Raw genomic sequence first — 14,748 nt, forward strand, 5'->3', positions numbered from 1 at the left:
TTTAAGAAACAGCAGCTCTCAGAAGAGCTTTTGTCATCTCACAGGCTGGAGAGATTAAAATTTGAGGTTGGGACTGCCAAGGAAGTCAACACTGAAGCTTGAAAATCCATAAAGAAAATGATTTCCTTTTAAGGGCTTTGGCAAAAATTTTTTGAATTTTTTTGTTTTTGTTTACTTCAAAAGGTAAGCCCTAAAGGAAGCTGGACATACAATGCACCACTAACCAGTGGTTCTCAACCTCATCAGACCCAGGAGGCTCCCTTTCTTTTATATTTTATTTTATTTTTAAATGATAAATAATAATTGGGTATATTCATGGAGACAGAAGGCCAACAGCTAGAAAGCCAAGTGGAACGTAGTTGAAAGTACTGACCAGAAGACTCAGGATTTTACTGATGAAAGTTATCTCCAAATTGATCTAAAGATTTAAAGCTGTTCCAAATCCCAGTAGGTTTTTCAGTGGAAATTGACAGCTGATTGTGCCATTTATATGGAAATGCATGGAGCCAAGATAAATGAGAAAATCTTGAATAAAAACAAAGTTGAAGATTTTAGATTACAGATTATCAAGCTTATAGTAATTAAGATGGTATGATATTGGTACGAGGATAGAAAACTGACCAATGGAACAGAATAGGGAATCCAGAAATAGACCACACACAGATAAAGTCATTCAATGTAAGACGAAGGTGACACGGCAGAGCCATAGGAACAAGGTGTTTTGTTTTGTTTTGTTTTGTAAATGATATTGAGATTATAGAATATCCCTGGGGGAAAAAAATAAGAAATCTTGACCCCATCTCACACTGTAGACAAAAATCAATTCCAGATAAACCCTAGATCTAAATGTAAAAAAAAATTATAAAGCTTTTAGGTGACAATATAAACATGGCCTCTTCTCTTAAACAAGACACAAAAGCACCAATCACTAAGTAAACAATTGATAAATTGGACTTTTTCAAGATGTAAAACTTTTTTAAATTCTGAAGTCACCACTGGATAAAGTATTTGCAGTAAATATATCCAACAAAGAGCTCATATTCAAGATACTGAAAAAACTCCGAATCAGTAAGAAAGACACAGATAACCCATTGATTGTGATTTAAAGACTCAAAACAGGCACTTCATAAAAAGGATATCAAAATGATCAACAAACATGTGAAAAGATTCTCCACACCACTGGTCACACCAAAATACAAATTAAAACCAAAATAAAGTACCACTATACACCTACCAGAACAGTTTTAAAAGGCTGACAAGAATGTAGAGCGACTGAGACTCTCTTACATGGCTGTTGACGTGGGTTTAACAGTCACCTTGGAAAACTGTTTGGGTGTACTTACAAAAGCAAACATGTACTCTAAGACCCAGAAATGCCATGCTTAGGTATAGATCCAAAAAACAAACACATGTATGCACCACAAGACATGTAATAGAATGTTCAAAACAACATTATTCACCATAACCTGGTATTGGACAAAAATGTTCAACAGCAGCCAAATAAATAAATTGTAACATACTCATATAGCAGCAAATAATGCAGCAGTGAAATGGTGCCATTGCTACATGAAAAAAACATGGATAAACCCCATAAACATAATATTAAGCCAAAGCTAAACCCAAAATAGTAGATACTGTATAATTTCTTTTATATAGAATAAAAAACAGGTGAAGATATTTGATAATGAATAAAAATAGTGGTTAATTTTTTGGTGATAGTGATTTTGGTCACCCAGGTGTGTTCACTTTGTAAAAACTCATCAGGTTCTACACATATGATTAGTGCACTTTTTTGCATATATATTATGCTTCAACAAAAAGGTTATTTAAAAACAAGTGATATCCAAGATCACTGGATGAACTTTCAGGGCCCCACCCTTGCCATACACAATGGTAGATTTCCTCTGTCATTGCAAAACAAATCCTCATGATGGATTGGTGAGTCTCCACACCCACACATACCATACAGCCTTCCTTCACAGAAGAAGGATGTAGTAAAGTCAACGTGGTCTGATGGGCAAGGAGTTTGGAGAGGAGCTTGGTCCAGGAGAACGGACTCTAGGACCTCAGTTGTCTAGAGACTCACTGGTGCCCCTTGTCACCTGGATTGAAGAGAAATGGGTTTAGGGAAATGGGGACCATTATTGTTTCTCTGTCTAATGTGGAGGAAGGGTACGCACCACCAACTGCCACGGAGTCAACAGAGACCTGATTCTCCATCACGTGGCCACTGGCAAGCAGCATCTTGCTGCCCTCACCCCCTAAAATCTCAAAATCGTCATTAGGAGGTAGTGACTAAAAGGCCTAATTCAGTGCATGGAAAACTATTTGGGGATGTCAGAATGTAATATGAAAATTGTAAATTATTGAAAAATAAAAGAAAGAAAACATGGAAGTTGAGGATTTCCTATAACTCAGAAACAAGACAGATCACAACTGAGCACCACAGTACTTTTTATTGAGTAGCTCCCCTGAGTTCAGCTGCACTTATCCTGCAGAGCTCTAAATCTCATGGAGGTTGTGGATGGCCTCTTTTATTTATCTGTGCAGTCTCCTTCTAGGCAGGGAATCTCAGGAGGGTCCTCTCTACTCTTTCCCCAAAGAGAAGGTGTATGCAACTGTGTTCTCCTCTTGCCCCATAATGAGAAGAAGGAACTCCATTCCTTGCCAATAAGGGAGCTGGGGAAGGAGAGCGGGACCCCCATTCCTCATTATTATGAAGTTCTGATTATTCCAAGTGCATGAAAGCAAACATATCCATACTCAATTCTGACAAAGTACTAAGGGGTTACAAATGCAAATACTGTTGACGGGATCAATTCAAGAGTCAGAGGATAGAAAATCAGGTAACATGAATCTAGTCAATAGGACAATGGTAGAGAGGTGAGTGGACCTGCCAAAATCACAAAAGTTCCCTGTTATGGTCCGTTTGTATCACCCCACCAAAAAAATTATATGTCGAAACCTCATCACCAATGTGATGGTGTTAGAGGTGGGGCCACTGGGAGGTGATTAGATGATGAGAGTTAATCACACAATTAATAGAATTAGTGTCCTTATATAAGAGGCCCCAGAGATCTGCTTTTCCCCCTTCATCATGTGAGGACACAGTGAGAAGGCACCATCTGTGAACCAGGAAGCAGGACCTCAGTAGACACTGAATCTGCCAGCAACTTTATCTTGGACTTCCCAGTCTCCAGAACTGTGAGAAATAATTTTGTTATTTATAAACTACCCAGTCTATGATATTTTATTATAGGAGTCCAAACAGACTAAGACACTCCCACAGAACAAGTCACCTCCATCTCCCCATTCAGATGAAGACACTAACATGGACACCCACCACAAATGACCCAGGTGGGGCTCCAGTGGGTCTACCCCAGTGGCCATGCTCTTAATCCTGCAATCCCCAGTGTTATTTCCAGGACTGAGTTGTTCTTCAGGAAGTCTTTGTAGAAGTGCCAGGACTTGAGTCAGCTGCATAAGCCTTTCACAGCCTGTGTTCCACACTAGACTTTTCTGACTGCTGCACAAAAAAGGAAGTGGATGATTCTCTTCACAGTGGGACTGCTGGCTCTCTCCTTCCAACCCATTAAGCATGGCGAGGAGCCGTGTAACTTTGCACACGCTGTGCTGTTCTGTATAAATAGGGACCATCCATCAGAAATGTCACAGACAGGAAGTCAATGAGGTTTCTACAACCAATTTACAATCAGAATCTGCTGTGAAATACACACAGAAAATGCCTTAACAGACAGAGAGGATGTGAAATACACATTATGTATGGCTAATAAAGCCATGTTAAATTTGAGGGACCCAGCACAAGGAAGAAAAAGTGGAAAATGTACAAAAGTAAAGGAACAAACAGTGAAGAGTAGGTGGGGTCTCTACTATTCATATTTAGAAATGAAAAACAACAGCAAAAAAAGGCAAATAGAAACAATTTTCCTTTTTTTTTTTTTTTGCCATTCTGCAAACTCAGCAAACCAGGGGCACTCTTGCAAATAAATGTTCTTGATGCTGAATGTATTACTGCTGAGCTAAAAAAGTATAAAAGATTGAAGATTTCTATTTAGGCAGGAAATAAATTTAACCAAAGAGATGGCAAAGCAGGTTTTTAGAGGCAGAGCTGCCAAGTTGCCTCAACCTTGTCCTGGAAGATTGACTTCCAAATGTAAAATTTTGACTGGAGTTCAGACACAGTTTCATCTTTAGAAGCTTCAAAACTATCCTTCCAGGCTAAGGAAGAGATTTTTCCATCATCCCCCTCATAGGCATCCTGATCACACAGGTCCAAGGCATGGCCTTCCATAAGGTAGAGATTCAATACAGTTCAATTACTTTAATGAATGACTAGCAGCATCTTTCTTTCCACATATATTGATGCAAAGAAAAGAGATGTTCGAATGCTAACAAGATCCTTATCAACATCATCATCGTCATCCCAGTGGATATTTAATGACAGCTGGTTTTAATGCTACAATCTCAAGATTATCACAAGAATTGATTTCATACAGAGTGAGTACTATTGCATGCCCACTTTACAGATGGATAAAATCTAGGCTTAGAGCCGAGGTCCCCAACCCCAGGGCTGCAAACTGGGTACCATTCCATAGCCTGTTAGGAATTGGGCTACACAGCAGGAGGTAAGCTGCGATCGAGCATTGCTGCCTGAGCTCCGCCTCCTATCAGATCACCGCCAGCATTAGATTCGCATAGAAGCATGAACTGCCCATGCAAAGGATATAGGTTGCACACTGCTTATGAGATATTAATGCCTGATGATCTGATGTGGAACCGTTTCATCCTGAAACCATACCCCAACCCTGCCACGGTCCATGGAAAAATTGTCTTCCATGAAACCAGTCCCTGATGCTAAAAAGGTTGGAGACCACTGGCTTAGAGAGATTATCAGAAAAGTGATAGACTCAGGATTCCAGCACCTACTTTCTAATGCTAGATGACCAAAAACTGGTCAATGGACCTTCTGCCATTAATCAAGGGCATTTATAAACCGTTTACATGGGTTATTTGTCCATTTTCTTCTCAAGTGTCTCTGAAACAGAAAATCTCTCCTTCTTAGCCTATTCCTGTAATCAGTGTCCCTCCCAGTGAAGAATGAGTCAATAAAATAAACTTTTTCCACATGTAGAACACTGATAATAATAGCTAACTTTATTGGGTGCATGCCAGGCATGGTGCTAATCATTTTATGTGGATTATCTCACTGATTTAGCACATTGGCTCTATGAAGAACCTGCTATTATTAACCAACATTTTACAAGTGAGAAACAAACTTTTGCATACACCCAAAGTACCTACATTCTGTACATGGCAGAGCTAGAATTACTCACTCCCTTGGCAATCTCATCCAGAATTTTCAACACCATCTACAGGCTGGCAATTCCCAAATTTGTTTCTCTATTCCAGACTCATCCCTCTAAATCCTTAATACTATAGCTGATGTCTAACAGGTATCTCAAACTTAACAGTTCCAAAGCAGAATTCTTACAACCCTCTTACTTTGTCCAACCCACAAACAAAAAATCTGCCCCCCACCATAGTCTCTTCTTCTTGGTGTATAGCAACTCCATCCTTGGAATTGCTGGAGACAAAAACTTTGAGATCATCCTGAATTCCCCTCTTTCTTTCACATCTCATGCATCATTCATCAATAAGCCCTTTAGCCTCTATCTTCAAAATATGATCATAATTGGATCATTTCTTACCACTGTACTGCTGTCAACCTGCACCAAGAAACCACTAAGGATTACGACAATAGCCTGTGAATTGACCTTATTGTTCTGCCATTCCTCGCTCACCAAGTCTGCCCTCAAGAGGGTAGCTAGAGAGTGGTAGCTGACTACACTAATTTTCCCCAGTGAACCATGCCTTCTGGTATCCACACCCACGTTGTCTCACACTGACTCTGGGCTGACTTTGGGACTTAGCACATATGAGGCAAACAGAAGCTTAAGAGGTGCTTGCTCTCCAGGAATGCTGCCAGCATCACAGAAGCAATCCCAACCTGGTGTAGCCTCCTTGAGGATGAAAGTCCACATGGAGAGTGGGGGCCAGACGTCCAGGCAATTGCAACAGAGTACAGCCCCTAGCCAGTCCTTTGGCAGATGCAGCCACATGAGTGTGGTCAGGTGAAACCAGCAGACAACTGCCCAGTCAACCCACAGGACAGGGAGAAAAATAAACCACCACTGTTCTGAGCCACTAGCAACAACTAATTGACACAGACATAATCCTTTCAAAACATGCTTGTTTAGTTCATTCCTCTGCTCAAGATGCTCCAATGGCTTCCCATTTAACTCAGAGTAAAAGACAGTTCTAACAACAGCCTCCAACATCCTACACACCCTGTCCTCCTGTCACTTTCTGATGTAATCTCCCGCTGCTGCCTTCTCCACCCCAGCACACTGTCCTCTTTGCTTTTCCTAAAGTTCACCAGGCACAGGATATTCTTTTCCTAGATAATACCCTGGCCTCTTTTGTTTCCTCCTGATTAGAGGAGTACCCTCTAACAACCTACATTAGACAGCCCCATGCCTTCCTCCAGCCCCCCTTCCCTCTGCCCTGGGTGCTGTTTCCTGGAGTTCTTGTCACCGCTGCACCCACTACATGTTCATCTGGGTGCCTGTCTATTGTTTGTTTCTCCAAGTGGAATGTGAGCTCCATGAAGGCAAGGGCTTTGTCTTTGTTCTCTTCTGTATCCACAGCCCAGAACGATGTCTTAATCCTGGTAATGGTCAATGAATATTTGCTGAAGAAAAATAAATGAATGAATAAACTCATTTATGAGTTCAAATGAATGAACCCAAAATGAATGAATGAACTCAATCTAACACACATCCTTACTCCACACCCAAAGGACCACTCAAAACTATTCTACCATCCATGTTATCGTTACTCAAGCTTAAATTAAACATGCTCACCAGATCCATAGTGAAGTGAAGGAGTCATGCCCTTGACAAACCCGTAATCTAGACTAGCATGAAAGTAGGACACGTGAATACTCCCAGGATGGTCTGTAGGATGCTATGGTGAGAAACATAATGTAATATTTAGAAATATAAAAATATTTGGAATATTTAGAAAAATTCAAATATTTGGAATATTTGAGAAATATTTTCTCCAGTATTAGGAAACAAAAACCTAGTCTTTAAATTGCAGCGCCCTAAAATCATAAAGTATTAAGCAAAAGTAAAAATGTTTAGAATGATTCTTTAAAAGCCGTCTCAGAGATCAGTTCTCATTCTCCAATTCCCTGCATAAGCAGTTTTGTTTTCAAAGCCCGTGCATATCCCCTTAATAGATTTGTGTACCTCCAAACACAGGAAATGTGAGCAAGAGTGTTTTGCCACCAAAGACAAAAAGTCAATTTCACATCACAGCAAGAAAATCATTTTCCAAGAAGTTACACAAGTCAACAAACAACAATATCCAAACCTCTGGCACTGGCCTTGTCCAAGGAAATAACTCTTAAATTTAAGGAGAGAAACAACCCAAAGAGATTGGGATGAAGTCACCTTTCTAGAAATTGACAAGATCAGTGACAAAACGTCAAAGCCAAGTTCTCAAGCTTTGCAAGGTTAACAGAAATGTCTGTATAGATTGCAAACTGTAGGCCACTGGATGCTGTAACTTCTCCAAAATGCATAAAAATCCTGTCAATTATAAGCTAGTGAGCTTGACTTCCATCATAAAAACTGTCAGATGAAAATGAGAAACTTCTTTACAAGCCCAGTATTAAATATGACTTGTCAAATCAGTTGTGTCCTGAGCTTGCCGATGGCAATGACCTCATGGCCCTGCAGTTTGCCATGTGTAAGCTCAATAAGGCTCCACACCAGCAATGTAAAAACCTAATTGTGGAGAGCTGCAGTAGAACATGTTTGATGGTTTTGCCTTCCTTGCATATCTTTCCTGGAGAAAAAGGGTTTCCTTTACTCTGTCCCGTCAGCAACTGTGCTTCACTTGGGGGTCCCCGGTGGGCATGTAGCCTAGCCCATCCAATCTGAAAATTCCACCTGCCAGCAATAGGAATTGCTTTGGTTTTGATCACAGGACTCAAATCCACCCAGTGAAGTTAATCCTGATGCTTGGTGGAACCACTGAGAAAGAGGCTTTTACCTGTAGATCACTAAACTGATGAAATATAACCAGGAGCTTCTCTGACTCAGTACAAGAAAAGAAGCTGCTTAAGAATAAAGACAACACAGAGGGAGGCAGAGCTCAGAGATGGAGCAAGAGGGACTGAGGACAGATCCATAATTTTCTGATTCTGCCCTAACTGAAGTTAGCTCTAACCCCAGTTCTTTGCCATCAGCCAGTAAACTACCCCTTTTTTTGTTAACTTGGTTTGATCAGGCTCCTACTTAATGTTAGTGCTGGGCACTTTGTCCCTCAACCAGCACCTCCCCCCATTGACTCAAATCTTCAGGCTTATCCTTGATGTAGCCCAGGAACGAGCCTGCTCTTCCCCAGGCTAGCCGGGGAATCAGGGAATGAGAATTCAAAATCTCCAATAACCTCACTTTACATATTGCTGATCCCAGCCTGGACCTGTTTCAATAACTGAAATTTAGCCTTGCTCTTATAAATACCTGGACTCCAGTTGCAGGTCCCGGGATCCTGTCTCACTAATCCTGTGCTTGAAAGTTCACCTTCAATAAATTTTTGCCCAGACACAACTCATCCATCTTTGATTTCAAATTGCCCAGAAAGTGCCTAGGATGTAATAGAGGTCTATTAGATGCTTAAGACATGTAATAACTACCTAATTGAATGTTTTTAGCAGATGGTATTGGTTCCTGCCCAAAACCCCCTTATCCAGCTGTTGGTGTTGCTGCTAGTGGCTCAGGCTGCACGCTTCTCTGAAGGCTATCCCTTGGCTTACCCATCAGAGCAATTCCCCTGGAAATGCCTGGAGGGTATACTTTCTGCCACAGCATAGAACATCTCATAGGCAATGGCTGATTGGCAGTTACCTTTTTAAAAAAATAAATCTTATTGTGTATATTCAAGGCATACAACATGATGTGAGATACATATATATAATAAAATGGTTACTATAGTGAGACAAAGTAACATAGCCATAATCTCACATAGTTACCCATTTTCTTTTCCCTGTGGCAAGAGCAGCTATAATCTACTCACTTAGCAAAAATCCTGACTACATGACACTATTATTACCTACAGTCCTCCTGTTGTACATTAGGCCTTTAGATTTGTTCATCCTACATGTCTGCCATTGTATATCCTTTGAAAAATATCTCCCCATTTTCTCCTTCCCACCGTGACCCTGGTCATACTATTGTACGCTCTGTCTTTGTATATTTGGTCTTTCATATATATATTCCACATATAAGTGAGATCATGCAATATTTTTCTGTGTCTGGCTTATTTCACTTAGCAAAGTGTCCTCCTCCAGGTCCATCTATGTGGCAAACGGCAGGATCACCACCTTTTTAAAAATTGAATAATATTATATATAAATAAATATATATATTCAGTGTTATTTTTGTTTTTGTTGTTGTTTTTGAGACGGAGTCTCCCCTCTGTCACCCAGACTGGAGTGCAGTGGTTCGATCTTGACTCAGTGCAACCTCCACCTCCCGGATTCAAGTAATTCTACTGCCTCAGCCTCCTGAGTAGCTGGGATTACATGCATGCACCACCATACCTGGCTAATTTTTGTGTTGTTGTTTTTTTTTTTTTATTAATAGAAATGGGGTTTCACCATGTTGGCCATGCCGGTCTGGAACTCCTGACCTCAAATGATCCACCCCCTTCGGCCTCCCAAGGTGCTGGGATTACAGGCATGAGCCACTGTGCCCGGCCTATTCACAGCTTCTTTATCCATTTCTTGGCTATTGTGATTAATGCTGCAATGAACGCAGGCACATGAAAGTACAGATATCTTTATGAGATAATGATTTCATTTCCTTTGAGCATATATATCTAGAAGAGAGATTGCTGGGTTATATGGTAACTTCTTATTTGGGTAAGGCAACTGCTGTGTGCAACTCACACTCCTGAGCCTCCAGTGGAATCTGCCCAAGGCCGACTTCGCCGGAAGCCTAGCTTTCTTTCCTACCTTCTTTTCTTAACTCATCCTGCTTCCCTTCCTCCCTCCTAGGTCTCTTTTGAGTGGTCCCTTAATAAATCACCTGTGTGAGAACTTCTCAGATTCAGCTTCTGGGGAACCTGGATGAGACACTAATGAAGCAATATCTGTTAATGTTGTGGTTGCACAGAACAGGGAGAGGTCACATCACACTTCATGGGAGAGTTGTCATTTGATGTAGATGTTGAAGCATGGACAGGATTTCAAAGGTGGAGGTGAGGAGAAGGTGCGACATTGCAAAAGGAACTGGTTGAGGAAAGGCCCAGAGGCAGATCAGTGTAGCAGAAACATTAAGTGGACATGAAAAGATGAGAAGCCAAGGGGACATTTTTCATTTCCTGTTTTTACCTTCCATAAGTGCCCCTCCATAGTGTTGTGGCTGGTCATACATTGAAAGTTCAGTAGAGTCACGATTTTCATCCTATGTTGTTTGTTAGTGTCCAGAACCCAGACGAGCCAGCTGGAAGAACATGTGAATCAGTGTCAGACTGAACGTATGGGCTGAGGAGGGATGCCAAAGCTTTACACACAATAGAGAAAGGGAAATAATCCTCCCAATGTATTTATATTCACTGGAATACTCCTAGGGAGAAAGAATTTCAGTGGCTAATTCCAAAAAGGAGAACTGAAGAGTAAAGGCTTTGTAATGGGATGAGATAAATTGGAGATGCAGTAAACAGCAGATTAACTAACAGGGAAAGGGCCTGGACATGTTTGGGATCGTGTCTATGAGAAATCATATTTATTACTCATTATGATCTTAGGAGAATGTTATCCAGAAGCTGAGGATGAGAGATAAGCAGCAAGCCCGTAGCCAGTGCATTATCAGGGTGGGCAAAGGCTTTACTAATCAACTCCCAAAGCTTGCTTCTTCTTTGTCAAAGAGTTCAAAATGAACACTCCTGAGCAGATAAATACTTTTCTTCATCATGTGAGAAAAGAAGGGTAGATCCTAGGAACTGTTTGGGTTAAATAAGTGTTGGAAAAGTGGAACTGTATAGAGGATAGGGCTGGTCTCTTCAGTGCCTGCAGTGGAAACAGAGTTTAACAGCCAAGTGACTAAGAAAAGAATCAACTTCACCGACTCCAAACCTCCCTTCCCGAGAGGTGAAACCTCCATGTGGCCTGCATATAATGCAATGCTCTAATGAGGCAAAATTCCAGTGATAATAAACATGGGTTGGGCACAGTGGCTCATGCCTGTAATCCCAGCACTTTGGGAAGCCAAGGCAGGAGGATCACTTGAGTCCAGGAGTTTGAGACCAGCCTAAGCAACTTGGCAAGACCCTCCTCGCTACAAAAAATAAAAAATTAGCCAGGCATGGTGGTGTGAGCCTGTAGTCCCAGCTAAGTGGGAGGCTGGGATGGGAGGATCACTTGATCCCAAGAGACAGAGGCTGCAGTGAGCCATGAGCCATGATCATTCCACTGTACTCCAGTGTGGCCAACAGAGTGAAACTCTGTTTCAAAATTAAAATTAAAATTAACATGAATGAAGAGAGGGAAACACCTGGTTGCAAGAAGCTAGACAATCGAGAATTTCAAAGTAATATTTTATTGTGCTTGGCATAGTCTCACTGCCCACTGCAAAGAGTGGATTGTAACAAATACTTATTTTATTAAGCTAACTTTATCTTGCTTTAAGCATTTGACCTTGTTAGGCTCTAGGTCTCTCATCTGTAAAATAGTACCTATAATTGCCATCATGCCTTGCTTCACAGGATTGTCTTAAGTGAGATAATTCACCAGAGTTTTCTTTGTAAGCTCTCAGGCACCATGCAAACATATTCACCTTCTCTAAAAGCAACAACCCAGCAATATCAAGATGTTAATTATTTTGCATTGATTGAAATTAAGAGGAAGGTCAAAATGGTGACTTAATAATAGTGCCAAGAACACAAAAGATAGAAAAGGAAAACTGCTTTTTATGAGAAATAGCATTAACCTATGGCAATCTCATTTTATTGTGTGCTTTCCATGCTCTATTCCAAGCTTGGGATAGTCAGTTTTCTGAGGAAGCAGATGGATGTTGGTGGATATGTGACCTGCCCACAACAATTACACAGCTTTATGGTGCTTTAAATCATCCCAAAGATCAAAACCAAAAACAAAGTTTCAGAGCTTGTCAAAACTAGTCTAATTAAAGCAGCAAATGTGCTAACTAGCAAATGTGCCTCTGCAGTGAGATAACTCAGGCACTGTCAGCTGCAAAGCATGTTGGAGTCTTGCTGACTTGGGTTGGTGGAAAGAAGAATAAAGCTAAAAATGAAGGATGAGGGATGGGGGATGAAGGGCTTCAGATTCTAAGGGAAGTGGGTTCCAGTGGCCCAAAACAAACCATTCAAGGGAATAGTGTACTAAGTCTTAGTTGGGCCTGGCTGTAGTGCTCCAGAAACTCCAGACTTGTAGGGGGAGGATATAAGAGCCAATGGAGAGTTCATTTGAAAAGAGGGCCCTAGCCAGTGGTTAGTAGCCTTGGTGTGTCAGTACAGGAGTTTGGTCAAGAGCTGTCCAAGGTGCTGAGAATACAAACACGTATCAAACTCAGTCTTAGTAGCCAAGAAACTAACAGGATAGTGGGGAAGACAAAAACATAAGCAGGGTACTTTGACACAATAATAACAACAGATACCATTTATTGATTCTTTATGCTGCGCCAGACAGTGTGCTAGGCATTGTTTCAAACGTAAATAGACCTTTACACAATCCTTCACATACTGGCCCTACCAACATCTCTAACCTCTTTTAAGTAACATTTATGAAACAATCCCACATTCTCAGGCACACTCCCGAGAATATTATAAAATCTATCTCAGGAACCATATGAGCACGAGGGTGGCTCCCAGAACTTGTTATAAAGCTTGCCCGACCCTCCTGGAAAAAGATTATTGAAGTACTTACTCAAATTGATCTAATAATAGTGCTTTTTTTTCAGAAATTGGATTGGAATCCATTATTCTTGCCTCATCCTGTCTCTTAAAGAGAGACAATGTAAGCTAGGGAGTCATTTGTACTCCTGAGTACTGAGAAGCAGGTAAATCAGCCTGCAGTGAGAATTATTCAATAGACACACAGAAAGAAACAAGAGATAGAAAATGGAAAACCTTTCCAATTTATTACAGTTCTACAAACACTAATTTGGACTCCTACCAGAGGTCCAGCTATACTCCTCCTTTAGAACCCATGACATGGCCATGAAACTTGATGACAAATGTCCCCATGTGATTAAGTTGCTTAGGTAAGCCTCTTTTCTTGCAACGAAGAGTCGTGACTCTGCACCACCCAAGGACACCTAGATTGTAATCCAGGATTCAAAGCATAGTTCCTACCATACATTTTAACTTCTTCCACTTCCTCTTCTGATAATTTCCCTGCACACCCTTATTCTATGCTCCAGCCATACCGAACAACTGGCAATTATGTAAACCTTGCCTACATTCTATTATCTACCTTCCACTGCAAATGTTGCTCTCTCTGCCTACATAAAGTTTCCTTCCTTTCTTGCACTGATGCACTCATATTTAACATGCAGGACTCAGTCAAAAGCATTTCTAAGGCTCAAATGTGATCTTTTGTCTCCCAGTCACATCTCCATGTCAGTACTCCTGGCTTTGCCAGTATTCCAGGCTGCTGCCAGGTTCAGAGTCTTCTCTGCACAGAGCATTAACCAGTCTGTCTTCCCCAACACATTTGGCAGCAAGGACCATGCCTTTTCTCTCTTTGTCAAGACCGTCTGGCATAGCACAGATGCACAAGCATTTAGAAACACAAGCAATATTCATTGTGTGGATGAACAATTAAAATTAACATTTTTTGTTTTACACACTTCTTCCAGTACCATGAAAGATGGTTGAAACTTGGTTCAGGTAAGAAAAAAATACTGAGTTTCTTTAGATAAATCTCATGCCATCATGGGATAATAGGATTCAGAAGAACTACAGAGGCTAGCTACATGGTCTGTATTGCTGAATAAATTACCCCCTAACTGGTCTGCCTGAATCTTCTTTTGTCCCATCACCATTCACTCTCCACACAGGAGCCAGAATGATCTTGCTGGGAAATGCAAATCAACTGTAACCCTACTTAGTTTAAAACCCTTCAGTAACTTTCTATTGACTCCAGAATCAAGTGCAAACATTTTGCCATAGTCTATAAGACCCTACGCAATCTAGCCCAAGTGTGTCCCTCTTATGCCATTTCTTCTCCCTCGGTTTATTTCTAGAACTACTACTAATCTTTCATTCCAACTTGCCAAGTTTGCTGCTTCTTTAGGGACATTGCAATGTTTTTTTCTCTCAACTGGAACAATCAGCTTCTACATTTTCAGATGGCTAAATTTTAATTCAAATAATACCTCTCTTAGAGTCCTCCCTCTTCCTCAGTCTAAAGTAGCTTCCTCCCTCCCCACCACTTCCTACGTCACCACTCTCTTCTATTATTTCTACACCTATCACATCTTTATCATTATATTTGTTGGTTTATACCTGTACTTACTCTCTTTTCTAGAATATAAACTCTTTGATGGCAGAGACCATGACTATTTTGTTCATTGCTCTATCCCCGTACCTAGAATACTTTCTGACAAATACTGTAGGTTCTCAATAAATAAA

This window comes from Nomascus leucogenys, chromosome 16 (genome assembly GCF_006542625.1).
Source record: "Nomascus leucogenys isolate Asia chromosome 16, Asia_NLE_v1, whole genome shotgun sequence".
NCBI classification, from domain to species: domain Eukaryota; kingdom Metazoa; phylum Chordata; class Mammalia; order Primates; family Hylobatidae; genus Nomascus; species Nomascus leucogenys.